The 25,641-nt window shown below is 42.9% G+C and overlaps 1 pseudogene; it reads left to right on the top strand.

The window, feature by feature from the left end:
* LOC150040080 (uncharacterized) overlaps positions 1-25,641 on the top strand; it is a 92,432-nt pseudogene that overhangs the window by 29,753 nt on the left and 37,038 nt on the right.

Genomic DNA, 25,641 nt, shown 5'->3' with positions numbered 1-25,641 from the left:
TACATCAATTTTGGCAGTATAGCCATTTTCATTATGTTTGTTCTCCGTAGCCATGAGCATGGGATGTCTTTCCATTTCCTAGTGTCCTTTTTAATTTCTTTCATTAGGCTTTTATAGTTTTCATTAAATAATTCCTTTACATCTTTGGTTAAATTAATTCCCAATTATTTTATTCTTTTGGGGTCTATTGTGAATGGGATCATTTTCTTGATTTGGCCTTTTGTTTGAGTATTGTAGGTGTACAAGAAGGCTACTCACTTCTGAAGGTTGATTTTGTAACGTGTCACTTTGCTAGTTTATTAATTCTAGTAGTTTGGGAGTGGAGTTTGTTGGGTCACTCAAGTAGAGGATCATGTCATCTGCGAATAGGGATAGTTTAATTTCTTCTTTCCCTATGTGGATCCCTTTGATGTCCTTTTCTTGCCTTATTGCTCTAGTTAAGGGTTCCAGCACTATATTGAAAAGAAATGGAGAGAGTGGGCATTCCCGTCTAGTTCCTGATTTTAAGGTAAATGGTTCCAGTCTTTCACCATTTAGTATAATACTGGCTGTATGTTTTTTCATATATAGATTTAACTATTTTGAGGAATGTACCTCTTATTCCTATTTTTTCTAGTGCTTTCAACATGAATGGATGTTGTATTTTGTCAAATGCCTTCTCCATTTCCAGAGAGATTATCATATGATTCTTATCCTTAGCTCTATTGATGTAATGTATTACATTGATTGATCTGCGAACGTTAAACTAGCCTTGCATCTGTGGGATGAAGCCTACTTTATCATAGTGTATAATTTTTTAAATTTGTTTCAGGAATCTGTTGGCTAATATTTTATTGAGGAGTTTTGCGTCTGTGTTCATTAGAGAGATAGGTCTGTAGTTTTCTTTTTTTGGTTGGGTCTTTCCGTGGTTTGGGGATGAGAGTAATATTAGCTTCATAAAATGAAAAGCATTATTGGTCATTGTACAATATCATTTTCTTCATCTATTAGTGGTAAACACATATATTTCTCACAAATCATTTTCCACTTTTATATTTTAAAATATCTAACACTTAGGATGGGAAAGTGAAGTCCTTACCTTTACATTAAGGAATATTTGTATCTCATGTATGTTTTGTCTTTTTTCTATGATTCATTTTAGATGTCTGAGTAATGGAGAATGTTTTTAAGACCTGCCAGGAAAGCACACATGAATGTCTTTGTGGAGTAGCAGTTGCAATTAGTATTGAAGCATAGGAAATCGTGAGATTAGCAACAACGTTTAATTTGAGCTCCACACATAAGCCAGAGCTGATCAATAATAGTGGGAACACCTTAGGGATGAGGTCTGAGGAGTTCATTAAGTGTGTCAGAACATGCTTCTCACTCCTGAACCTGAGGAGATGCATGCTGCATCGAGGTCTCAAATATCTCCTGTTATTGAAGAATTTCTCAGATATTCAGAGAATTTTAGTCACAATTGTCACAATCCAAAAGAGCTGAACTATCCTCATTCTGTTCTCTCTGCCCAAGAAATTCTTCAGGGAGGAGGGAAAAATGCTGAATGTACTCTGTGTCAAAAAATATTGTACTTAACACTGACCATCACTACACATGTGAAAATTTACACAGGAGATAATCCTCATACATGTAGTGAATGTGAGAAATTTTCAGTAATAAAATATGCCTTACAATATCTCAGAGCATATATCTTAAGATATCTGATGAGTACATCAAGTGTGAAAATTTAATTTCTGAGAAGTCAGACCTGATGTTCCAACTTCTATCTCCAACAGAAGAGAAACCTTATGAGTATGAGGAATGCAATAAAATTTCTGCCCAGAAATCAGCTGTCAGAAGGCATCAGAAATCTCACACAGAAGAGACATTTTGTGAATGCAATAAATGTCAGAAGTCTTTTAGCCAGAAGTCATACTTCACTTTGCCCCAGAGAACACACAAAGGAGAGAAACCTTATGAATGTAACAAATGTGGAAAGTCTTTAACCTTTCAGTCATCCCTTTATGTCCATCAAAGAACACACCCAGAAGAGAAACCTTATGAATGTAACAATTGTGGAAATTCTTTCACCCAGAAGGTACATGCTTGAGTTCATCAGAGAACACACACGGGAGAGAAATCTTATGAATGCAACAAATGGGAAAGGTCTTTCATGTGGAAGGCATAACATACTATTCATCAGAGAACACACACAGGACAGAAACCTTATAAGTGTAATGAATGTGGAAAGTCTTTCAACAGTAAGGTACGACTCCGTGTTCATCAGAGAATACACAGAGGAGAAAAATTTTATGAGTGTAACAGATATGGATTGTCCTTCTAACAGAAGTCATACCTCGAGACACATATGACAATTCACACAGGAGAGAAACCTTATGAATGCGACCAATGTGGAAAGTCGTTCAGACAGAAGTCTTCCCTCAATTTGCATCAGAGAACACATACAGGAGAGAAACCTTATGAGTGCAGCAAATGTGGTAAGACCTTCAGGTGGAAGTCTTCCCTCAATTTGCATCAGAGAACACACACAGGAGAGAAACCTTATGAGTGCAACGAATGTGGTAAGACCTTCAGGTGTAGGTCACATCTCGGGAGGCATGCAGAAATTACACATAACCTTATGAATGTTACCAAAGTGGGAAGTCCTTCACACAGTATTCACCCATCAGGAAGCATAAGAGAGTTCACACACATGAGAAGCCTTAGCAATGTAATAAATGGGAAAAATTTTTAATCTTTGGAAGAAAACTGAGCTTGTGTCACAAAACCAACACAAGATAAAACCCTTAATGAATGTAGCAAATGTTCAGTCTTTACCCCAGAAGGCACAACTCAGGATTTATCACTAAACACCCACAGGAGAGAATCCTATGCATAAAAAAAACCTGGAAAGCTTTTCAAAAAGTCACACTTCTTTGCATGAGACCACACACACACAGGATAGAAACCATATGAATATAAGGAATGTGGAAAGTCCATCACAAAGGCATGGCTATTTATAGAATGCACTTAGGAGAGAAAAACCTTATGAATATTACAAATGTGGAAAGTGTTTGACCTGGAAGGCATACCTCTGTGTTCATCACAAACCTGATTCACATAGAAGAAAAAAAAACTAATGAATATAACAAGTGTGCAATGACTTTTAATCAGAAGTCATTCTTCAGTACATTTCAGAACATATACAAGAGAGCAAGTTTGAGTAATGGAAAACATTTAGCTATATACAGTATCTCTATATGTAAGCATAAGGGGAAGTCTTCAGAAGTCAACCTTCAGCAAGCATTAAGAACACTCACAGAAGAAATAAATACAAGATAGGAAAACCTTTGTCAGCAACCTCTATTAGAGCTGACTCTGTGGCTCAGTGGTAGAGTGCTTACCCAGCAAGGATGAAGGCCTGGTTTTGATTCCTCAGTACTACATAAAAACAGCAAGCCAGAAGCAGCACTGTGGTTCAAGTGGTAGAGTGGTACCCTTGAGCAAAAGAAACCCAGGCCCTGAGTTCAAGCCTGAGGATTGTCACCAAAGAGAGTGGGGGAACTAATTTCCAAACTGTACAGAGAAATCCTGCATTGCAGAGATAAGCTAGGTATAATGTGAATGACTTTTCAGATTTGGGCACTTTCTGAAGCAACATTTCTCAGTGTGTTTAGTGGTGAAGTACCTGAATATTATCCAAAGAAAATGGACACAAAGGATGGGCATTAATGACTCCACGCTTTACAAGTAATTAAGAGAGTGGAGTTGTTGCCTTGTGACTTTTATACTAAGGAATGGTTTGTGAAGTTAATTTTTTTGTGAAGTTAATTTTATTAACTCAGTAATAAGAGCTCTGGCCCACTGAGACTGGAATAAGCTAATCTCCACGATGGTCTGGGGAGTGATGGATGGGAAAAGATTGTCACAATTTGAGCCAAGTATCTGAGATCATCGATTTCTCTACTGCTCCCCTAAAGTCTGCTGTATGTGTGGTCCATTCATTAAAACACAAATGACCTGCTATTTCAAATTCAATTTTTGAATGGAAGGTACAATGGGAGATACTACACTTTGTTTATTGCAAAATTTGTCCAATAGGAAAAAGTTTCTCATCACTTTTTGCCTCAAGTTATTTATGAAACATTCAGAAAACATGTAAGGACAACTTTTCGGGCTGTATTGTGTGTGTGTGTGTGTGTGTGTGTGTGTGTGTGTGTGTGTGTGTGTGTGTGAGTGTGTGTGTGCACACGCGTGCGCGAGTGTGTGTGTGTGTGTATCTGTATGTCTGGGTACACAAATCATTTAGCTTGAACTTAGAGCATAAGCACTCCTTTAGCATCGTTGCTCAATGCTCATGCTTACCATTTGAGCCCCAGCTCTTCTTCTGGTTTGTTTGGTGCATAAAGACAAGACTCTTAAGTATTTGGTTTTGGATGAGTAAGTCCAAAAAGACTTCAGTGCTTTCTTTATATTTAATTACTCACTGATGGTGAATCACATGTGACTTAATGACTCTTAGCCTGCACTTTTGTTCTGCTGAATGAGTTTTAATTAAACACCGGTGTTCATTAAGTGAAGAACCTGGGTATACTCACTGTTCTGGAGGTGAAGTTAACAGGAGGATGAATATCTTTCTACCACCACTAATTATTCTTTTAGCCAGTTCCCTTCAGAATTCTGTACCCAAAAAAAATGAAAACATTGATTTGTTAAACTTACAGTAGTGTAAAAAATTAGAAGCATGGCCATGCATGTTGGCTCATATCTGTAATCCTAGCTACTCAGGAGGCAGAGATCTGAGGATCAAGGTTCAAAGCTGGCCCAGGCACATAAGAACCTGAGAATCTTATCCCCAGTTAACCTCTAGAAAATGGGAAGTAGGGCTTGGCTCAAGGATAGTGCCTTGAGCTGAAGACGTCAGGGACAACTCCCAGGCCTAAGATACAACGATAGCCTTGACCTGAAAACCTCAGAGACTGGGCCCAGGCCAAGATCAAGCCCCATGACCCCCCGCACCCCCCAAAATTTGGAAACATGGAAAAGATGAGGAACAGCAGCTAGTTAGAAGTTGATTATGGAAATCCAAGTGATGTGGCCTGGGGTGTTAACCTAGTGGTAGAGTGCTTTCCTAGCATGCACAAAGACCTGGGTCCAATTCCTCAGTACGACATACATAGAAAAAGCTGGAAGTGGTGTGATGGCTCAAGTGGTAGAGTTCTGGCCTTCAAAAACTCCAAGGACAAAGCTCAGGCCCTAAGTTCAAGCTCCAGGACTGGCAAAAAAAAATCTAAGCAATGAGACAGACAACTAGTTAGTTATAGGGAGAAATGTGGTAAGTATTTGAAATACAGTATTATGTGCCATGTTTTCATTGTGCAATGATTGCATATACAAAGCCAGATTGCATGTTTCTTTGTCATGAGGACAGTCTTATGGATGGTTATGGACAATAATACGTTACGCCAACATACAGAAAGATATTGAGCAATCGCACAAAACAAATCATGCCTTTCTATTTCCTCTTCTTCACTGCTATCTTGTTCAATCCACCATGCATGTCCTTCTACTTCCTCTAAACACTTCAGGTTCCCTTTGTTTTTCCATGTTGAGCCAGTCTCTTCCACTTCATTAATAGTTTTTTAATCAACACAGATGAGTGTCCCTAGCTAACTCCTCCTGTTGCTCTGTCTCTGCTTCGTGTTCTTCGGCTTTTTTAATGAACTGAACTTCATCATTCTCATCTGAGGATTCCATGGGAGCATAGTCTGGCTTCTTTTATTTCATATATTTTTATTGTAATTAATAGAAGGGTTATATTATATTCACCAGACAGAAGGTGCATTACCTTACAAACATTGATATCTTTCTTATGTCTTGCTCCCCATTTTCCTCCCTCATCCCCATTCCTCATCTTGTTTTACCCCTTTCCTATCCTATTAAAAATAACCAAAAGTGCATCTATACATTACATCAGATAACAAGGTGAAACACTGTAACAATATTAGATAACCAAGGGACAGCAAATGACATGAGAGTTAACATAGTACAGTAAGGACAACAGTCACTCATTATATGCCTTTTGTTTCTGGAGGTCCTTTCATTTAGCATCATTCTATATGGCCTTATGTATCTAGGTTGTATTCTATTGTAAATCTTCTAGGAGAGCCCAAAGTTTCTACTGATTATGTATGACAAACAAGGCAAACCATTGAGCCTGTGTTCCTTTGAGTCTGGCTTACTTCACTTAATATGATTTTTTCAGTCTTTCCATTTCCTTACAAATGGGACAATGTCATTCTTTCTGACAGAAGCACAGAATTATATTGTGTAAAAATACCGTGTCTTGTTGGTCTACTCATCAACTGAGGGGCATCTGGGTTGGTTCCATGTCTTTGCTATGGTAAATAGTGCTGTGATGAACATTGTTGTTCTAGTGAATTTAGTATGTCCTTATTTCTGGGTGATTGGGTAAATGCCAAGTAGTGGAATTGCTGGATCATAGGGGAGCTCTATGTTTAGTCTTTTAGAGGCACTGCCATACTGCTGTCCATAGTGGTTGAATGAGTTTTCACTCCCACCAGCAGTGTAGTAGTGATCTCTCCTGGCCACATTCCCTCCACCATCTGTTATAAGATATCTTCATCTTGGCCATACTGACTGGAGTGAGGTGGAAAGAGGAAAGAGGAAGTGAGACTTTGCCTCTTTGCAGATGACACGGTTCTGTATTTAAAGAACCCTATCGACTCCCAAGCTGCTTGAGCTGATTCAAAACTTTGACAAGTGGCAGGGTATAAAATTAGCCCTCAAAAGTCAACTGCCTCCCTATATGCCAACAAATGAGAAGAACGAGGCAACAATCAGGAAAGCTACTCATTTTGCAATAGCCTCAAAGAAAATAAAATACCTAGGAATTAACTAAGAATGTAAAGCATCTTCTTGATGAAAACTCTAAAATCCTGGAAAAGGAAATTAAAGCAGAACTAAGGAAATGGAAAAACCTATGTTCCTGGATTGGAAGAAGTAATATCGTGAAAATGGCAATCTTGCCAAGGGTTATCTACAAATTCAATGCAATACTCATCAATATCCCAATGTCATTCTTATTTTTAAGTTCTTATGTTTATTTTAAACAACACTCTATATAATATACATTTTGATGATTTTCTCTACAACGACCTCTGAACTTTTGACCAGTACCTGTAATGAGAGATGTTTACTATACTTCCTCTTTGCCAACACATACAAATATGTCCTTGTGGACAAACTAAGCTGAATTATTCAATATGCAACAGGATAGAAATTACCTTTATTGCTTCTTTATATCCTTTCTTTTTCATATATTATTTCTGACAATAATTTTAGTTAAACATATTTACTGACAAATTTGTTCATCCTAAATTACAATAAGAAATTTATTATCAGAGTATTCCAGCCATGGCCATGGGGAATGATAGAACAATATTTAATGGGACATAATTGAATTGATTCCACTAAATAGACTGGACATGTTCTTTTGAGTAACTTAAATAACTTTCCCCCTTCTTTTCCAACATTAAACATTTTATTATCATTTTATAACTAATTGGAATCTGAATTCCTGTTAGGCTCATGCCCTTTTAGAAACCATTTTAGATAAACCGGAATAACTGCCTACTCTGTTCTATAATCAATCCTAATTCAAATGCTTCCTAAAACCAAGCACTTTCCATTCAAATGGGCAGAAATATATTTTGTTCTTGTTGATTTTCTCCTGTACACCACACTTGATCATAATTTTTAATTCTGTAGCTGTCACTTCTCTTGCCAAATAATGTTAATGCTGGCTTTTCCATTGTATTGTACAATAGCACAAAGAACATATTGCTTATAACAGTAACATTTTCATTCAATTACTAGTTTTGCACTTGAAATGGAACACACTGAAACATTTGATTTTGTCATGAAGCAATACAACATACAACTCTAGTCATATTTTCTCTCTATTAACTTAAATCTTGATAAGGTCTATCTACAAATTCAATGCAATCCTCATCAATATCCCAATGTCATTCTTTAAAGAAACAGAAGAGGAAATCTAAAATTTCACCTGGAATAATAAAAGACCCCGCATAGTCTGGCTTCTTGCAGGATACATAATGTTTAATCTCACCTTCTCCATCAAAATCTCACCTTTCTCATTGAGACATTGGTGGCCCTGTGTATTTGGGCAAAGGCTCAAACACTCAGTTTCAGCTGTCACCACTGCCTCTGTTACTGGGTGGCTCCTCCTCTGCAATCGAATCTGAGGTCTGCTCTAGGAGTCTTGGTCACAAGTTGTTCAGGGGCATCTGATGCCAGCCTGTGCCTGTTTGCTACCAGCAGCCTACAATAGGGAATGAAATTCAGGCCCTGATGCTTTCCTTTATATGCAGGCGGGGATGAGCCCAACCCTCCCACATCTTCCTCTTCCACTTTTTGGAGAAAAACGTGTTGGCAGAAGTCCTCAGATGTGGGGCATGGCTGACACACACCTTTAATCCAGGCTGGTCAGGAGGCTGAGGTCTGAGTTTGGAGGTTCCAAGTCACCTGGAACAGGATAGTCTGATACATTCTTACTAACAACAACAACAACAACAACAACAATAATAAAACAGCTGGAAATGGAGCTTGCACTCAAGTAGTAGAGGGCTAGTCTTGAGTACAAATGCTTAGGGCCCAGGCCCTGAGTTGAGGTTCCAGCACTAGCCCAATAGCCTCACCTTTTGTGAGATTTCAGCTTTATCCATGTAGGCACATCACTGAAATCTTTGCTGGTAGAAACAGTCTCAAGCTAAAGGTCCTCCTGGGGTAGTAGACAAAAGGAAATGGCTATTGTTTTAGCCCTGATGGCATGAAGAGAGTAGCCCCACTTGCTCCAGTTTTGAAGATGGCATAGGTCAAGCCAGCATGGAGTTGGCACATCACTCTTTTTTCTAGCATTACCTGACATAGAGATGTTTAGTGATGGCAGATGACATTGATTGTTGTGGGATTGTGGGATTGAAGTGCCCCATTGAAAGCAGTGTTAGCACATCCAAACTTGGATACCAGGAATGCTGAAATCTCAATGTTGAGATTTCTGCTGGCTACAGAAATGTAGGTGAGTCTGTTATCCACTAAAAGGTCAGATGCAAAGATTCTGAAGCTTGATGCCACGTGTTTATTCTGTTTACTAAAATTAATTTAGTTCACTTTACAAGTTAAAACATTTGCATATTTTAGCCTATGTTGATAAGACTCAAGGGTAGTGAAAGCATTGTTCTCGAATTCAGGTGTCTGGCAGGGTAATGGGGGGTGTTGGTGGCTGGGAGTATGAAGCTGGATCTGATGTAGAACTATGGGTCATGTTCCTCTTTGTCTGGGAGAAATGACTCCAAAAATGAGATTACAATGATGAGGAAAGGAAGATGGTGTACTCAGGAGATTTCTCCTAAACAAATGCTCATGTGGAAGTGGGATTGGGGCTGGGCATATCTGAGGCAGAGCTTAAGGAGGCTTCTCATGCCATTAGAATGTTCCTTGGGACTTTCAACATGCTGCAGGTTGTTTTAGACGGCCATTGTGAGATGGATGGAATAAGACAGACCAGAGTAATGCTGGGATGCAGCAATGTTCTGGCATGAGTGGGTGGTGGCTCACCTGAAAGAACAAAATATATTTGAAAAGAAATAAGCAATTTGTAATGATTAGATAATGCTTGTAATCTTAGGCATCCTCAGGAAGCTGAGATCTGAGAACCCAGCTGGTGAAAAAAATGCATGAGACTCTTACTTCCAATTTACAGCAAGAACAAAGATTGAAGTAGAGTTGAGTCCCAAGGGCTAGAGTGTTACCTTAGCAAAGAAAGCTAAGAGACAGCACCAGGGCTTGAGTTCAAGGCCAGGACAGGAAGGAAGGAATGTAAAAAAAGGAAAGTAGGGGAGGGTGGAGGGAGGAAGGGAAAGATGGGAAGGAAAGAGGGAAGCAACTAGAAATTTAACACTAGAGAATATTTAAAAGACATCAGTCCTTCTAAGAAAAGTGATGGAGTATGGGTTCTATATGTGGTGAACTGGAAGCCCCAGCAGTGACTTGTTAACCACAGGATCACCATGATGAGCAAAGGATAGAAATCTGCATGTCCTCCTAGCTGATGGGGTTCCAGAAGAGAACCTCAGCTCCCATTCTACAGTTAGAAGTATATAGAGATGGGGGGGGTTGTCATCACCTTGAGCTCATTGTGGCCCTTGGTACTGGAAGCCATGGCTCTGTGAAAGCACAATGGTCTGGTTACTGAGCTAAGAGGCTGAGGAGAGCCAAGTCCTGACCATGAAGAAATCAGGATGGCATCAGCGCAAGACTGCTACAGTGTGTGCCTGCTTGTCTGTTCCTATTCTGTGGTAGACCAGACCAGAGGGTGCAATAGGGATTCTGCTGCATGAATACAAGCCCTTCACCAAGAGCTTCCTGTGGCATCCTCATAAGCTACAGGGTAGCTGGTGGTGGGATGTGTGTGGGGTTGAAGTGACAGAGGGATGGACACATGACAAGATGAGTGAAGACATGAGAGGAATGATGAAAGACCAGTGCATTGGTTTCCAGGGTTAATGGGTGGGAGGTAGAGAGACATGATGAAGGAAAGATGGAGGCAGGGGAAGGTGGTGACAGTGTGAGGCCGTCTGTGGTGCCAGCCTGCCCATCATCTGAAGCCCATAGGCAGCTTCCTGATCCCTCACTTCGTCCTGTTCCTTGTGGAGAGAATGTCACGTGTACCCAGAGCCAGGGGAGGGGGGGCATTGGTAGTAGCACTTGGATAACCATTGGCCTCTACCTGGGTGATGGGTGGTTATGGCTCCTTGGCTGGTTGGCCTGATAAATGTGGAACAGATCTCTCCATAGCTACCACAATTTAAGTGATTCTCCATCTAGGGTGAGGGCACCAGCTTAGCCACCAGGACACTCCATGCCAGGACAGAAGTCTCCCATTCAGATGGCAGCACAGGGGTGAAAATGATCCCACCATAGCCTTAGTTACATGGCAGTCCCTGCATGTAGGACAGGAAGAGGACATAAATAAGTGGATGGAAAGCATCTGTCAGACCACTGGACGGGGGCAGGTGGAGAGAACATGGCTGTGGTGGCACCCAAAAAATTGTAAAAGAAGCAAAGGAACCAGCTGCTCAGAGCTCAAGCCTGTCATCCTAGCTACTCAGGCATTTGAGATTTGAGCATCACAATTCAAATCCAGCCCAGGACAAAAACTCCATAAGACTCTTACCTGCAATGAACTACTGAAAAAAATCTGGAATGGGTGCTGTGGTTTAAGTGGTATAGCACTTGCCTTGAGTGAAACTATTTCCAGCTCAGTGACAGCAGCCAGGCCCAGTGTTTTAACTGCAGGATAGGCAAAAAATATCAGAAGAAAAGGAGCTGGCCAAAAGTTAGAGGGACATTATTTTGACAAACAATTGAATGGTAAGCTGCACTCAGAAGACTTGCACAAAATCTGGACCTACCTATGTATCCTATCTGTGTAAATACATATTCTTTATGCATTTATATATTAGTATAGACAGATAGGTCAGTAAATATGACTATACATACATACGTAGCCAGACACATATGGGTGTGTTATAGTGTATGTGACTTTGTGTGTGTGTGTGTTGTGGATGGGTACCTCTGTTTAATAGAGAATATGTGTAAATATCTTTACAAAACATTGATAAAATGTAGATAGACATAAGCTCTTGGGGGACTCTGAAAGGACAAGATTATTCATAGGCACCTTTATCCTTATGAAGTCCTCAGCAAGTTTTAATTTTTTCATTATATACTTTTTCTTTCTAAACCAGTACTAAGGATTCCTCTCAGGGACCAGGTGCTGTCAATTACTATTTTTGTTATGGCTGGTACAAGAGGAACAGAGTCACAGTTCCACTTTTGCCTTATTTATTCGTGCTTAACTGAAGATAAAGATTTCTATCAGTGACTTTCTTTCTAGGGCTGGCTTCTAACCAGGATCCTCAGATCTCAACCTCCTCTATAGCTACAATTAACAGAATGAGAACCCAGCACTGGGCATATGAGAATTCAGTTCCAATGCACAGGGCAAGAAATTGTGTGAATCTCTCAACTCCAATTAGCTACAATAAGCTAGAAGTGAAAGACCAATACCTTTGAGGAAAAGATGCTCAGGATTATCACATAGGCCCTGAGAGTAAGCCTTAAATCCTATACACACATGTCTATGTGCAGACTGGTACACATACACACACATGCACACACACACAATATCTCAGGCAATATTGGATCTTGAATTAATATCCAGAGATTGGACAACAGCATAGCAAGTTATGAAATCTGTTTTTCTTGTCTACGTTGAGGGAAAGGAATAGGTCACAAGATGCAGATGCAAAGACTTCAGAGGCAAATGCTGTGAATGACTAGCTTGTAAAAGGCACTTTCTTTTCTTTTCTTTCTTCTGCCACTCCTGGGGCTTGAAAGCAGGGCCTGAGCACTGTCCTTGGGTTTTCTTAAGTCTAGCCTTCTGCCACTTGAGCCAGAGTGCCACATCTTGATTTTCTATCTACCTGGTTCTGAGGAATCAAACCCAGATTTTCATGTATACTAGGCAAGCACTCTACCACAAGGCCAAACTCCCAACACAGATACAGTATTTATAATAGTAATCATCATCATATCAAAATATCCTTTCTCCTACAAAGAATGTACACTTATGTATGTGTGTAATGCTTTTTTTATTTCAACAATACTTCTGTGATTTTCCCACTTGCATTTTTTACACATGATAGCACAGATATTCATCAGGAAAAAAATAGGATACATAAACCTAACAACGTCCTAGTAGATCAATGTTAAAAATATGTGCAAGATGGCCTGGGAGTTTGATCTAGTGATAGTGTGCTTGGCTACCATACAAAAAGACTCAGGTTTGATTCCTCAGTACCACATATTTAGAAAACGCTGGAAGTGGTGCTGTGGCTCTGTGGGACAGCTATAACCCAATGGAAGCCCAAGAACAATGCTCAGGCTCTGAGGTCAAGCCCCAGGACTATCAAAAACAAAATGTTCAAGAGGCAAAATGGAGGCTGAGAAGGCACTGTGAAGCAAAATGGCTTGTGAATGCTGAGGGGAATAGTGGCAGTTAAGGATGGATCTTACCTAAGAAAGGTTCCTTGAGCCTAAGACCTGGCTGGTAGCTGGGCCTTGTTAAAGACATTGGGATCTGACAAACAAGGATTGCTGTTTACTACAACCATATGTATATTGTGAGGTTGTAGGGGAGATTCAACCTCCAGTATGTCTTTGGTGAGGTCTTCTCTGAGCTAGGAACTTTGGTCATTGGGCCCTGAGAGGTGACCCTACGTCCCTCACAATGGAACAGAATATGGAACCCTGGTAACCAAGACACTGTAACTGACAACTAGCTAAAGCCAGCTCACTTGGCCTGTGGATCAGGAGGAAGAAAGATGTTGCTGTGCTATTGCCAAAGTTTAGGAGACTTGGGTCTCAGGCATGAAAGATGTGGATGCCTCACTCAAAGATGTAGATGCTTGAATAGTGCCAAGCCACGAATCCTGTGTATCATGCCTTTGTCTAGGAAGAAAGCAAGCAAAATCCAGGGCAACTCCTACAGGGTATATTCCTGAGAGGAAACCTAACTTCACCCCATCATCCACTCCCCACACCACAACCTTCTTGTTGCTTTCAAGTGTCTATAGGTAGAGGAGAGCTTGTGGTGTTTTCAATCTACTCTATCCCAATTCCTCAGTGTGAAGTGTGCTCCCATTTCTGGGTTTGAAAGATCCATTCTTTTTGCCACCATATTGTGATGGTGAGTCAGCTCAGACTCTGAATGAGCCTTGTAACCTATGGATCCTGGAGGAAGGCCTGTTGGACATCCTGTTGGTAAAACTGATCCCTGCTTACCAGAAAGGTGATCTCTTTAATGTGAGAAATGTCCTTCACAATTTCAGACAGTGGGGGACAATGGAGCAGTTGCTGGAAATTTTCTTCAAAAAGTGAGTGTTCCCCCTCCAAACACAGGCTTGCTCAGCCCCTCCAGCCCGAGTCTTGGAATACTTGTTTGCTGGGGTGTTCACAGGGGAGCTTAGCATGATACAAGTGCACAAGCTGGCTACTTTATTAGGACTGGGCCACAATGCCATTTCATTTCCCTCACAAGGTCCTGGAGTCTCAACAGTGTTCATTTTGAGAAGTTGGATTTCAGGCATGAATGAGTGGCACCCAATTGCAGCCCTCACTTAGGTGAGGTCCTGTGAAATCCCATTTCCAGGAGGAAATAAGGTTTCAGTAGCAATGACAGAGGCCTGTGAAGTACTGGAGACAGAGGAAAGGCTGGGGGCTTAATTACTTCTGAGCCATCTGGGAGGGATTGTGTTAGCTTTGCCTCAAAGCATTTACATTTTGGTGTGTAGTCCAGTCCTGCCACTTGAACCACTATTGGCAGTGATTAGGGGATCCGCAAATTCTGCCCAGAAAAGGGGCTTGAGGGGACTGAGGGAGAGAATGGAGGCGAGGAAAGCTACGCTTGGCACTGATGGTATCACAAAAGAGGTTGTGAGAGTCTCTGGGAGTCTGTGCTAGTGCCCTTTGTGTGCTGATGGTTATGGAGGGTGAGAGCAGAGCAATGAAACCCTAGTGGTTGTTTCTTCCTCCCGTGCTGGAGAAAGACATGTTCCTTCTTCTAGCGGTGGGACTTCCGGTGTTCCCCGCGGTGGCCTGACCACAGCCCCCCTGTGACCCCTCTCCGCTAGTCATCAGGCCTAACACCACGCTTCTTACTGAGAGGAAGAGTTCTTGTGTGCTCTCTGTCTAGTTAGGCCTCTCCAGCCTGGTAACACTCCACCAGTTACATTCCAGAAGGTCTCGGTTGGCTTGCTAACCTGTCACCTCACACCAACAGTCCTTCCCTGTGGCCCATATCACCTGCCCAAGCAGGTGTCACTGGGCCTCAGTCTCTTGACCCAGGCTCACCCTCAGCCAACCTGTCACTGCACTGCCTCAACTGTCCACTAGATGTGGCCCCAGAGCCCTGCAGCCTGGCCTACTGTATGCCAGACATGAGTCTGAGAACTTGGGTCTTAACATGCAGAAGATAACACCACTTGGGCCTCTGCCCACTCCCCTGCCATCTCCCTCTCCCTGAGCTTGCTAGCACCAGCCTGGCATCCTGGTTTCCCCAGGAATGATCGCTAGCACATTTTAGCACCTGTCCACTCCGCAGCACACAACTTAGAGTTGTAAGCAGGACCCTATGCAAGGACAGCACCCCAGGGACAGAGAGTTAGAGAGAGGTAGAGGGAGTGGGAGGCGAAAAGGAAGACTGACTTACTACTATTGTGATAACCAAAGAAGTTTTAGCTTCATTTTGTTTCTTAGACTCACTTGGTCGGAGTCCCACTTCAGCCTCTGAGAGCTAGGCCTCTGTATGCAGCCCTTGCTGGCTGTTATATCAGTTCTTTCCAAGGAAACTGCCTTACCACCTGAGCCACAGCACTAGTGCTGCCTGTGTGGGCTTTGAACTATGATCCTCAGATCTCAGTCTCCTGAGATTACAGGTTTGAGCTACCAGCTAATACTTTCTGGGGGAGGGGAACCCAGAGCATTCCAGAAAGAAATGCGATTGGGAGTGGCAAGAATGGAATCTACATGAATGGATTTCAGCTCACCTTGTAGTGGGTGTGGAGCCTGTGGCCTGTGTACGCATCTGTGTGAGGGAAATTCATGTGTGAATATATGAGAATTGTGTGTGTGTGTGTGCGTATGCGTGTGTGTGTACAAGCTAAGGTGTGTGATGTATGCATGCATGTGTGTGTCAGGTATGAGTGTGTGAGTGCGTTGGTGGTGTATCGCAGGTGATGTGACTGTGTATTGTTATTACCAAGTCAGAAGATAGAGGATAATTTAGCCATTGGCATGAGTGATAAGTGGTGTGTGTGTGTGTGTGTGTGTGTGTGTGTGTGTGTGTGTGTGTGTGTGTGTGTGTATAGGCCTGTAGGTGATAAAACCGAAAGCCTGGACTTTAACCTGACAACCATCCAGAGATGCATGATTTCTGGCAGGAAGCAATTACATTTATGTTCAGCAGGATCTTCCCAGCTGCCAAAGGAAAGTTGACATGAGGGGCCAGGCTGAGTTAGAGCAGGCTGCTGTCATCACTGGGATGGGAGACACCATTATGCCCTGCAGGTGCAGAGAAATGCAACCATTATGCCCTGCAGGTGCAGAGAAATGCATTCACTGAGTGAAAACACAGAAACCCTGACTTCCTGAAAGAAAGGAAGGTGTGTGTGTCTGCTCTCTTGGCTGAGGTGACCAATGCCACCCTTCCTGAGCATTCATAATTCACCACCCAATCCCTGCTATGCTGGCTTCTTAGTGTTACCTCACAGGAATTTTTTTGTCAGTACTGGAGCTTGAACTGAGGGCCTGGGCACTGTCCTTAGAAACTTTTTGCGCAATTCTAATGCTCAGCCACTTGAGCCACAGCAACACATCTGGCTTTTTCTTTCTATGTGGTTCAGAGGAATCCAACCCAGGCCTTCTTGCATGGTAGTTTAGGCATTTATCCTGGTCCCTCACAAGATATTTCTGTGGTCACTTCTTTTCTTTTTGTGGGTCATAGGCTTTAACTTGGGCTGAGCACTGTCCCTGAGTTCTTCACTTCAAGGCTACCACCCCACCCTTCAAGAGGTTTATTGGAGATAAAAGTCTTGGGTCTTTTTGTGCCTGGACTGGCTTTGAACCTTGATCCTCAGATCTCCGCCTCTTGAATAGCTAGCATGACAGGTGTGAGCCACCATGCCTGACTCTGGCCATTTCTTCACTTACATTGCATCCCCCAGCTCATTTCTGTGGATGGCCTTGCTCTTGAAGCCAGCCTCTTATTCTGAATTGACCTCACAAACTCCTCTTTCTAGAGTCAACTTTCCCCTTGTGCTGGGGTCCAGAGCTCTGACCTAGGCCCATTCAGAAGGACAAAGGAAGTGGATACAACTTTGGAAATATAAGCAGAACAACATCACAGTTGGAAAGGCTGACCAGAGGATAGCTGGAGTGGTTGAATGCCCTGGTTTCAATTCCTAGCACCACAAAAAATAGGTTAAAAAAAGGTAATGAGTAGGTGTTGATGACACTTTGGATCAATATCTATAGCTTTGGATGACAGAACTGGGGAGAGAAAAGGCCATCATAGCTGCAGAGGACATGGACGACATAGCTTCAAGTTGCCAGAGATTTTAATCTGTTTGTATGTGGAAGGGAGAAACTAGAGGAGAATGGAAATTCACAGGTGAGAAAGGCCACTGGGGGGGTGCACCTGACAGAAGGAAGAGCCTCTCTCACACCTTCCTGGAGGACAGGAGCCAGGTGGGTGTCAGGTGATGGGAACCCATTCCGTGGAATCCAGACCCCTAGATTCCATTGTCTCTGTAAAAAGGAACTTCAAAGATGGCAGGGGTGGGGAGGGGGCCCAACACCGTGCCCTGGAGGAGGAATGAGGAGGGGAACCCATTGCCTCCTGGATAATGCTTTGGGCTGAGTGGCACTGTCAAAACAAGAGCTGAGCTGTGGCTTCTCTTGTGGTGTCAGGTGGCCTGGGGCAGACAGCGCAGCAGGCATTGGGGCCTTGAGGGGCTTCGTTTTTCTGCTGGCAGAGAGCCATGGAAGCCAGGAAGGCTGTCAGATAGGAAGACAACATATAGTGTTCTAGTGACCTGGAAAGGCTCCAAGACCGGGGGGCTGGCACAGATCTTCCAAGCAAAACTGAGGTACAACTGGGAGTCAGAGCCAGCAATCTGAGTGGGGGAATTAACTGAAGAAAGAAGTGCCAGGATGCAGAACTTGGTGCTTATGGAGCAGACAGAAGTTAAGCCAAGACAGGATCCAAAGTGCAGGACCCCCTGCTCTTCCCCGCCTGGAATCCAAGTAGGCTGTCCCTACCAGACAGAGGGCTGGGCTGCCACAGACACCCCACAGCCACTGCCCAAAACAGAGGCTCCTTCCCCTGACCAGCCAGGCCTGGCTTCTCCACACACCCTTCAAGGCAGGGGGCAGAGGGGTAGGCGGCACGCAGCATGGCACAGGCAACCAGGACAGGTGTCGAGGAGACAGCTGTGCTGGCAGCAGGGACAGAGCCGCAGAACTCCACCTGTCAGGATGTTGGCCTGCTGTCCATCCTCCCCTCCAAACCTCCCCTCCTCTCTTCTCCTCCCCTCCCCTCCTGCTCTCCTTTCTCTCCATCTCTGCTCTCTTCTCTTCCTCTCCCCTCCACTCTCCTCCTCTATCCTCCTCTCCTCACCTGCTCTCCTCCCCTCCTCTCCTGCTCTCCTCCTCTTTCCTCACCTGCTCTCCTCTCCTGCACTACTCTCCTGCTCTCTTCTCTGTTCTCCTCTCCTTTCCTCTCCCCTCCTGCCCTCCTCTACCCTCCCTGTGAAAGAAGTGTTGAGCCTGGAGGGTGGACATGGATTCCAGCAGGAACTCCATCCCCTGAATTTATTCCTCACCCCAGACCTCCGGTGCCCTGGGAGGCGTGGCAGCCCTCCCTATGCAGGAGCAGCACCCTAGCAGTGGCTCCAGGCACCACAATAACGCTGGGAGGGTCGTCGTCCTTAGCGGTCCCATTAAAGACACCGAGGACACATCACCACAGCCAGGAGAGTCCTCCTCCAGTCCTCATCCCTCAGGACCTCCTCTTCCTCCCACTCAAGACCTCCTCCTCCTCATGACCTCCTACTCCTCATCAACACCTCCTCCTCCTCAGAACCTCTTCCTTCTACTAAAAACCTGCTCCTCCTCCTCAAGACATCCTCCTCCTCAGAACCTCTTCCTCCTCCTTCTTGCCCTAAAGCTTCACTTGCCAGATCAGAGCTGCCCTTACTCACCAGATTTCCACTCATCTTTGGTCCTCCTCAATGTCTGTCCAGACTGCATAACTCGCCCTGGTGTTCCTTGAGCCAGCTCTGCCCTGAAGTCCTGCCCCCGGATCCCCACCCCAAGGCTTGGCCAGGCCCTGCCCTCAGCCAGTCTACTCCCTCCACCACCAGCAGAGCTCCAGCTTGGTGCCTCCTGCAGGGCTGTGGCTCAAGTAGTAGAACACCAACCTGGGTGAAAATGCTTAGGGACAATGTGTAGGTCCTGTGTCCAAACCCCACACAGACAGACAGACACACACATTGTCTTGTGTCCAAGCCTCACACAGACAGGCAGACACACACATGGCCCTGTGACAAAGCCAAAGACAAACAGACACACAATGTCCTGCGTCCAAGCACCAGACATACACACACACACAAGGCTCTGTGTCCAAGCCCCACACAGACAGACAGACAGACAATGTCCTGCGTCCAAGCCTCACACAGACAGACACACATACATAATGTCCTGCATCCAAGCCTCACACGGAGATAGACAGACAGACACACAATGTCCTGTGTGCAAGCCCCAGACAGACAGACAATGTCCTGTGACAAGTCCTACACAGACAGACAGACACACACAATGTCCTGTGTCCAAACCCACATAGACAGATAGACACAATGTCCTCTGTCCAAGCCCTGGACGGACAGACACACATACACACACACACACACACACACACACACACACACACACACACACACTCACACACAATGTCCTGCATCCAAGCCCCACACAGATAGGCCTGAAATCCCTCAAAGGTAGGCTCGGAGATTCCTCCTCTCTAGTGACAGGGTAGCCTTTCGCTAGAGTTCCCACCCTGAGAAGCATCCACACTACACAGCCACACATCAGAGCCCCCCTCCGGAGGTGGGGGAACTCTGGGGACTCTGACAGGGGCTTTGGGACTCCAGAGGCTGTGAAAGCCACAGCGCCCCATGGCGGAGACACAAACTGCTATCCTAATGCCTGTAACCTCAATTCATGTTTCCTAACATTAACTTTACAGAAAAATAGTTCACTGCACATCAAATCTCCCACTTAAAAGATATGCTCTAATGACATTGAGCATATGTAGATGTGTACAAACATCATCACAAATACCAATCACTTCTGTCACTCCAGAAACAAGCATCGTGTTTAGCCTTCACCGCTACCCTCCTGGAATCTCCTGTTTTTGTGAATCTGCCTATCATAGGTATTTAAGAATGAAGTATTTTATAACTGAGGTATTTTATGGATGGATTCTTTTTTTCCCCTGTTGTGGGGCTTGAACTCTGGTCCTGGACCTGGTGTTGTCCCTGAGCTCTTCAGCTCAATGCTAACACTCAATGCTAACACTTGAGCCTCAGCACCACTACTGGTTTTCTGATGATTCACTAGAGGTGAGTCTCAGTCTCTCATGCCCGGACTGGCTTTGAACTTCGATCCTCAGATCTCAGCCTCCCGAGTAGGTAGGATTACAGGCATGAGCCACTGCACCTGGCAGGATTCTTTCACTTAGCATCATGTTTTTAAGTATTATGCTAGAGCTTGATTCAGTATACTTGGCCAGAGTAGGGAGATCTAGGGGCCTTATATCTGGATAATGTTCCATTCTCAAAGTATTTTTAAAGTTCTGTTGTGATTGTTTTTCTTTCTGGTTTAGAAGTTAGGGTTTGAACTCAGGGACTTGTGTTTGTTAAACAAGCACTCCCCATCGTCTCTCACTCATGTTTTTCAGATACAAGGTCTTGTACTTTGCCTAGGAAAAGCTTTGGATTACCACCCAGCCCCTACGCATGCAGCCGCACCTCTGTCCACAGCACAGCTGGGAATCCAGGCACACGCCACCTCACTCTGATTGTTCTCTGACATAAGATTTCATAAAAGTTTGGCCTAGGCTGGTCTTGAATTGTGATTCTACTACTTCAACTTTCCAAGTGCTGGAATTCCAGGCATAAGTCACTGTTTCTGGTTCCCCTTGTGATTTTTATGCTATTTTTTTGAGTTCCTGGACCAAAAAAATAAAAATGAGATTTTAGAGGTAGAGCTGGTAGTTCACACCTGTAACCCTAGCAAGTCAGGAGGCTGAGATCTGAGGATTTTGGTTCAAAGCCAGACAGGAAAGGAAAGTCTGTGAGTTTCTCCAATTAAACACTAAAAAACAGAATGTGCAGCTCAAACTCATACAGCAAAAGAGCTCAGGGATAGCCAAGAGTTCAAGCCCCAGACCTACAAAGAAGAAGAAAGGATTTCAGCCTCTCCTGTGTAGCTGGGGTTACAGGCATGAGCCACCAGCGCAGCCCTAAGGCAGCTTTGATGAACAAATGCCCCTCCTTGCTGTGCTGAACACTCACTCATCTGTATTGTCCTCTGCTCTGTAGAAATCTTCAGTTAACTCTATCTTGTATCTTGGTATGGTTATCCAGCATTCTTTTGGTTCCAATTACATAGACTGTATTTTTGTTCTATTTTACATCAATCCATGTGTGAATTTGGGACTAAAACATATGTCCCCATTCCCTAGGTCATGAGTGATTTTTGTGGGGGATGGTTCTTTAGTTGGTTTTATTTTTTCATTGTGCCTTTTGATTGGAAACTTTGATCCATATAAAGGAAAAGAGGACAGAAAAAAAGAAAAAAACTCATACCTGTGGTCTTGTTTTATTTTGTTTTTTGTTGGTGATGCTGTGCCCAGCCCCCAATGTTGCCAGGCAGATACTTTGTCACTTGAACCATGCCCAATCTTGTATGTCTTATTTATTTCTCAATTTCTCCTTTATTGTCTCCTGTATTTGGATGATTTAATTCTGCCTTTCTCTGTAGACTTCTACTTTTCCTATTGTTGTTGTTTTTGGCCAGTCCTGAGCTTGAATTCAGGGCTGGGCATTGTCATTGGACAAGTTTTGCTCAAGGCTAGCACTCTGCCTCTTAGCCACAGCACTACCTCTGGTTCTTTCTGTGTATGTGGTTCTGAGGAATGGAACCCAGAGCTTTTCTTGTGCTAATCAAGCACTCTACACTTGGCCTGCTCCCAGCCCCACTATCGGTCCAACACTCTACCAGTAGGCACCACTCCAGCCCTAGTGAGGTAGCACTGAGCCACACTCCCTTCAATTACCTGGTGGTAAATTGGAGATAACAGTCTCACAACTTTCCTAAGCATGCAGAAGACTTGGGTTGGATTCCTCAGTACCACATACATAGAATACACAGAAGTAGGTGGGGCTGTGGCACATGTTGTAGAGTACTAGCGTTGAGAAAGTGCAAGAAGTATGTTCAGGCCCTGAGTCGAAGCCCATGACTTGCAAAAATAAAAACAAACAAGCAAACAAACAAACAAAAAACGAGTCACCTCCTCAGTGTCATTGAAAGATATCACTTGACAGCTTTTTCTCACCACAGAAAAACTAGAAACAACGTGCAGCAAAACTGCACTCAACTTAGACCATAACATTTTGTAATCTGCTAAAACTTCAAGTCATCTTTATCTGATTTAGGAACATATTCCTGAAGCTCAATGCGTCTTGCTTTTAAGGCCTGGATACCCTTAGTTTCAAAACATGGAAATGTAAAACCAAGTGAGAAATAAAAAGCAACTAATCAGAGAGCCATTATTTTTCTTTCTTTCTTTCTTTCTTTCTTTCTTTCTTTCTTTCTTTGTTTCTTTCTTTTTGTGCTGTTGACAATGAACAGGAGATTCTGGAAGTATGCCAGAATCTGTGATTTTGCCCCAGATTTTTCTGCTCTAAACATTATACATGGGCTGGAGAAGCATAAAACCTTCTTTTGAGAGAATAATCTTTTGTGTCTCAAATAGACCATTAAACTCTCCTCCAAAGAAGAATCCACAGTCCATTAGTTGGTAGATATATACTATAAAGCAATTCGTTTCCATGTTAATATACAAACACAATTAATTTTAAAATAATTTTCCATAAAAATAATTGAAACAAAAAAAATCCCCACATCTTCACTAAAAGTAGTTATGACTGAAATACACTTAAGGATGTATGAACTATTTTTCCATTAATGTAAAAGTATCTTAGGGTTGCATTGAGCATTTGTACTCTACTTCATTTATTTACATATTTAAATACCATGTTATAACAACATTTCTCTCCCAAAGTTAATGCAGGAAAAAATAATAATAGTTGTCAAGTGGAACATTTGACAGTATTCAAATATTGAGTGTTCGCTTGTGCAATGACTTGCAATGTGTCATTTAACCTGCTTTGGCCAACGGGACATCAATAAAGAGGATATAAACCCTGGTTTGAGAATTCCCTAATGCTTACATTCTTAAATATTCATGTGAAGAATTTGATCATCCTGGTAGAGATACAGAACCAAATAAAGATGTAACATAAAAAAAACTGCCCATAGGAGTGGCACAAGCCTAAAAAAAACCATCCTCAGCCAAGGCACCAGAAGATTAAAATTTTATGTGGCTTCAATAATCTTGGCCAGGAGTTTGGCTTAGCAGTGAATTGCTTGCCCATGTGCAGGAAGACCAAGGTTCGATTCCTTGCTATCACATACATAGATAAGCCAGAACTGCTGCTGTGGCTCAAGTGGTAGAGCTCTAGCCTTGAGAAAGTACAAGGACAGTGCTGAGGCCCTGAGTTCAAGCCCAGGACTGGCAGAAAAAAATCTTAACACAAAAAATACCAAGCTGAGGACACCCCAAAATGTAGATCCATAAAATTTAAAAAACAAAAATTAAGAAGGGATATCAAGGTTTGTTTGCTTGTACTCTGTAGACTTCAGTTGGGTCGTGTTGGGAAACCCAATAGGAATCATTTTAAAACAAAGTTAACATATTAATTGTGGGTTTTTGTACATCAAAAGAATGGTTTCTGCCAAGTGCTAAAGGCTCATCTCTGGAATCCTAGCTACTCAGGAGGCTGAGATAAGAGTATCATGGTTCAAAGCCAGCCTGGGCAAAGTCCATGAGACTCTTTATCTCCTATGAACAACTAAAATACCAGATGTGGTGCTATGGCTCAAACTGGTGGAGCACTAGCCTTGAGCTGACGAGCTCAGGGATAGCACCCAGGTCAAGAGTTCACTAGCACAAGGATGTTCATTGCAGCACTATTTACTAGAGCAAAGATATGGAACCAACCCAGATGACCCTCCGTTGATGAGTAGATTAAAAAGATATGGTATTTTTACAAAATGGAATTTTATGCTGCTATTAGGAAGACTGACATCGCCCCATTTGTAAGGAAATGGAAAGACTTAGAAAAAATCATATTAAGTGAAGTAAGCTAGACTCAAAGGAACATAGGTTCAATGGTTTCGCTCATTTGTCCTAATCAGTAGAAACCTTGGGCTCTCCTAGATTTACAACAGAACAAAATCTAGATACATAAGGCCATATAGAATGAAAAAGGACCTCCAGGATATTGAAACAAGAGCCACATAATGATTGATGGTTGCTTTTTTATTTTGCTTTTGATAATTATTTATTTTTATACATTTTTAATAATAACAGTTTTCAGAATATACAAGAAAATTTAAGAAAAATATTTGTCTTATGCTGAAGTGAATATTTCTTTGGTATAGAAATTATATCATAGAGTTGGGGGACAGAAGATGGCACAGAGACAATACAGATGCTGCCTAGCTCTCTCTTATGAAAAGAGAATCAGGGAGTCCCACGAGCCAATTACCTTAAGAAATCCACAACAACAAACTCAAAAGGCAACGGAGAAAGACTCCAACCGGAAATGAAATCCATATAAAGCTCACATCCAACTTTCTCAAAGAATTCGTGACGTGAGGACCCCTCCCCTACAATTCCCCACCGGCTCTGAGCCTGGAAAAGTGGCGGCAGAGGGCGCCGGGCAGGCCAGCCCTGACTACTGCAGAAACCAGCACAGGACTGGGCCAGCGAGCCTCAGAAGCAGCAAAATCCAGACGCGGAACCGGACAGCAAGCAGCAGAAACCAGACACAGAACACAAGCTCTGCAATAGAAATGGCAATTACAGAACTTCCACCGAAGAAAAGCCCAGGGACAGATGGATTCATAGCTGGATTCTATAAGGTCTTCAAAGCAGAGCTCACACCAATACTCCTCAAGCTCTTCAACGAAATTGAAAATGAAGGTTCTTTACCAAACTCATTTCATGAAGGCAGTATAACCTCATTCCCAAACCAGACAGAGATTCATCAAAGAAAGAGAACTATAGACCTATTTCTTTGATGAATATTGATGCAAAACTTCTCCACAAAATACTGGCCAACCATCTACAACAACTCATCAAAAAATTACACACTGTGATCAAACAGGATTCATCACAGGGAGGCAAAGCAGGTCCAACATACGCAAATCAATTAATATAATTCAACACATCAATAGGAGCAAGGAAAAAAATCACATGATTTTTGTCTCAATAGACGCGGAAAAGGCATTTGACAAGATCCAACACCCCTTTATGTTAAAAGCTCTGGAGAAACTAGGAATCCATGGAACGTTCCTCAATGTAATAAAGGCTGTGTATGAGAAACCCACTGCTAGTATTACACTTAATAGTGAAAATCTAAAGCCATTCCCTCTAAAATCAGGAATGAGAGAAGGATGCCCACTCTCTCCACTACTCTTTAACATAGTATTAGAATTCCTAGCCAGTGCAATAAAGCAAGAAGCAAGCATAAAGTGGATCAAGAAGGGAAAGAGGAAGTAAAACTATCCCTCTTTGCAGATGACATG

This window comes from Megascapheus bottae, unplaced genomic scaffold (assembly GCF_031878675.1).
Source record: "Megascapheus bottae isolate mThoBot1 unplaced genomic scaffold, mThoBot2.hap1 HAP1_SCAFFOLD_48, whole genome shotgun sequence".
In the NCBI taxonomy this organism is placed as follows: Eukaryota; Metazoa; Chordata; class Mammalia; order Rodentia; family Geomyidae; genus Megascapheus; species Megascapheus bottae.
The sequence above is the reverse complement of the archived record's forward strand: the minus strand, read 5'-3'. Positions and strand labels throughout refer to the sequence as shown.